The sequence below is a fragment of the Castor canadensis genome, chromosome 2 (genome assembly GCF_047511655.1).
Source record: "Castor canadensis chromosome 2, mCasCan1.hap1v2, whole genome shotgun sequence".
Taxonomy (NCBI): Eukaryota; Metazoa; Chordata; class Mammalia; order Rodentia; family Castoridae; genus Castor; species Castor canadensis.
Window position 1 is genome coordinate 125,025,651 of NC_133387.1, and position 3,946 is coordinate 125,029,596.

Genomic DNA, 3,946 nt, shown 5'->3' on the forward strand with positions numbered 1-3,946 from the left:
GGACAAATTTCTAGGTACATACAACTGTCAAAAATTGGACCAAGAGAAAATTAGTAGTATAAATAGATCTATAACATGCAGTGAAAATGAAGCTGTAATAAAGAATCTCCCAAAAAAGGGAAGCCCAGACATACAAGAGATCCAGTCTAATATCTTTTATAGATACAGAGTACAGCCAGAAATTGCTGCATGTAAGCAGGTACTTGTTAAAAAATAAAGAAAGAGAAAATTTTCCCAGTTCTGAAGATTCTAAACTGGCCTGTCCTATTTTGTTTGAGTAAGAATTTATTTCATACAATTCCATAGGAATTGAGGTTTCATAATATTAAAATCTTTACTCTTTATGTAATTCCTCCTCTGTTTACAGAAGATATAAAAGTAGCATAAATATCAGTGAACATAAGCAAATCAGAGTGGGCATTGAAACACATTTCTCTGAGTTTGATGAACAATGAACTTCTGTGTTCCATGAGGACTGTTCACAGTGTAATCATTTAAGAGATGTTCCTATAACCCACTAGCGTACTGTCCTCATTGCCATCCTCATTTCTTGATTCCTGAATGTGTAGATCACAGAATTCAGAAAAGGAGTGACAACTGCATCAAATATGGCCAAAAACTTATCCACCTGTGTGGAGGGATTTGGTGAACATTAAAGGACAAAAGAACAAGACTACTACAGTGACATGAGCCTTGGAGGAACTAGACAAGGAGTGTTTCTGGACAGTAAATATAATGGACAATATAGGAAATGATTAATAGGAAGAAGGAACCCACGGAGATGAATCCACTGTTGGCTGTGACCATGAATTCTAATTGGTACATGTCTATGCAGGCAAGTTTGATGCACTGAGGAAGATTGCAGTAAAAGCTGTCCAACACATTAGGATCTCAGAATGGTAAGTTCAGTACAAAAGTCAGCTGAACCACAGAGTGCAGAAAGCCAACCACCCTGGCAGAAACTAAAAAAAAATGCATATTCCTGGGCTCATGATGGTCAGGTAGTACAGAGGCTTACATATGGCTGTGTACATAACAAAGACATGGATATGAGCAGCACCATTTCCACATGACCTATATTGTGGATGAAGAAGATTTGAGTGACACAACCTTTAAAGGAGATGACCTTGTGCTTTCAGAAAAGGTCATATATCATCTTGGGAGAAGTGAGAGGAGAAACACCTAAGTCAATGAAGGAGAGGTTAGACAACAAAAAATACATGGGGGAGTACAAGTGAGGGTCAGAACTCAAAATAAACACAATGAGTGAGTTTCCCATATGCTTGCCACATAAAATGTGGAGGAGAATGCAAATATTATTAGCTGGATTTCCCAGGAGTTGGTGAGTCCCAGGAACACAAACTCTGACACCATGGAATGATTTATTCCTTCCATTATCATTGTTGGAAATGCTACCAAAGAGCATAGAAGAACTATAAATTATTATAATTATATAATTCTAAGATGGAGAAACCTTAAAGTTATCAAAGTCCATTTTTTAATCATTACAAGTAACCTAAAGGCCAACTGGTATATTAAAAAGTGCTCAACATCATTAATTATCAGGAAGTGCAAGTCAGATTTCTCAAAAATTAAAATAGGACCATGGTGTGCAGTTCAGCAATAGAGCACATGCCTATCAAGCACAAGGCCCTGGGAAGAGGCTGTGCAATGAAAAGAAAGTCAAGGAAAAAATAAGATAGAATTTTAAAAATTTAAAATAGAACTTCCATATGATCCAACAATGCATCTTTGGGTATGTATCCATAGGAGATGACACCATTATACTCAAAAGATATGTTTTGATTTTAATTGCAGTACTATTTAAAATATCAAATACTTGTATAAAACCTAAGTGCTTATTAACAGATGAGTGAACAATACATACACACATAGAAACACACACGCATACATATATACATATATAGACACAAATGGAATATTCTCAGGCCTTAGAAAAGAAGGGAGTCTTATGTTTTGTAATATTATGAATAAACCTTGATGTCATTGTGGTAAGTGAAATCAAAGAAACAGAAAGACAAATACTGAAAAATCTCACTTCTGGAATGTAAAGAAGTCACACTCATAGAAGCAGATAATACAATAACACATCATGGGCAAATGATGTGGGGTATAGAGGTGGAATGGGAAGACACTGGTCAAAAGATACGAATATTTATTAATGGAATGATTAATTTCTAGAGATCTATTTTTCAGAATGATTACTATGGCTAATTATAAGTGTATTGCATACTTGAAAATTGCTAAGAGAAGGTAGGGTGAGAAGGTGGCCTAGAGAAGTACCCACTGTTTGAATCCATTAATGAGAAGAGTTAAGTAACACAGAAGTAACTATATTTTGAAGAAAGAAAGATGGCAGAAAACCACAGAGAAACCAAGGAAATAGAAAAGCAGCAAAGAGTGCCAAGCCCATCCCCAGCTGCCAGCAGTAGGAGGGGAAACTGGAGATGCCATCATAAGGTAAAACAGGTGGCCCTGATGACAGACTGCCAATTCTAGCTGCATGATAGGGTCACACGTTCTGAAAGCCAAAAATCCAGTGCAAAGATTTATAAGAAAAATCCTTTGTGGAAGGCTAGACTTGATGACAAAAGATATTCTGTCACTCCCCTTATCTTGGAAGGGGACAGCAAGGTGCCATCTTAAGACAGGGCCTAATTTTAAGACTCACATATTCTGAGGACCTGAAAACAAGGAAATCTCATGGCTCAGGGAGTCTTGAGACACCTGTCACAAAGTCCAAATGAGGCAGTCACAAGAGGAACAGGGCTTGATGTGACCCTACAGAGAAGTTCCAACTACAGAGAGCTGTGTCAGCAGCTTAGAGCATCACAGTGATCAGAGGGTTCACCTTTCCTACCAGGAGTAAGCGTAAGATTAGGGCAGAAACAAAGAACCAAGTTATGGGTAACTTAGTGTTTGGCCTCTGGGGCCTTCCTCCTCCTGACTTTGTGTCTTGTTAATGAGTCAAGTAGATCTCTGCATCCACACCCTCTAAATCCCACAAATCCACAATGTTCTGCTCCCACAGGGAAATAAACTGTCTCACAGGGTCTAAAGGCATTGAGATTTGCACTGAGAACTTCATCCTGTTGTGGGTTTGCTGATAATCAAAACTGAGGCCCCAAGCACAGACTCTTTGAATTATGAAACTTTCACACCCACCTCCTCAGGAAAGGGAAGTTAAATTCTGGACAGGGTCTGTAAGCATTGAGACCAGAAGACTGAACTAATAGATCTTTCAAGAACCCTCACCGAAGGCAAAAATCAGTGCTCTGCTTACTCCCCTCCACTCTGATGCATTTGAAGGTCACCCCAAGGCTTGAATGTTTGCTTCCAATGTGGACAAAAGCAAGGGATATGTGTAACAAGTAGTAATCTGCAAAGCCCACAAGCTGTAAATTACTGTACAACAATCAGCAGCTCCAAGTACAAAAAGAAGAGAAACCTCTACAGTGAAAGCATCCCAGACAGAGAAAACTGACCCTTCTACAAGAGACTCCAGTTAGCTTACTTAGATATTAGCAGTGCTGAGAATCAGGCCCAGTGACCAGAGCACCAGGAAAATGCTTGTCTACCATTTTCCAGTGGTGAGAAATGCCACCCCAACCCAAACACTACACTATTGTTCCTGATAATTGAGACTCTTTTATCAGAAAAACTTCCATCTGACAACTTAGCCTCAGATGCATAAATCCCAAAATAGAAATGCATGTTGTGTGAAAAAAAACCAAGGCAAGGTGTCTCTGCCAAAAGTCAAAAATTCCACAATAAAGGACTTGAATGATAGTGAGGTGGATGAAATTTCAAATGATGAACTCAAAACAACAATGATAATAATGGCCAATACAATTAAAGAGGACATGTAAAAACACCTGAATGAACAAAGAGACTTTAGAAAACAGCTGAATAAAATAAGGAAGAC

General features: G+C 38.4%; 1 pseudogene; it reads right to left on the reverse strand.

The window, feature by feature from the left end:
* Window positions 1–517: 517 nt before the first annotated feature.
* LOC109680027 (olfactory receptor 4F3/4F16/4F29-like) lies at window positions 518–1,395 on the reverse strand (annotated as a pseudogene).
* Between the last annotated feature and the right edge of the window lie 2,551 nt (window positions 1,396–3,946).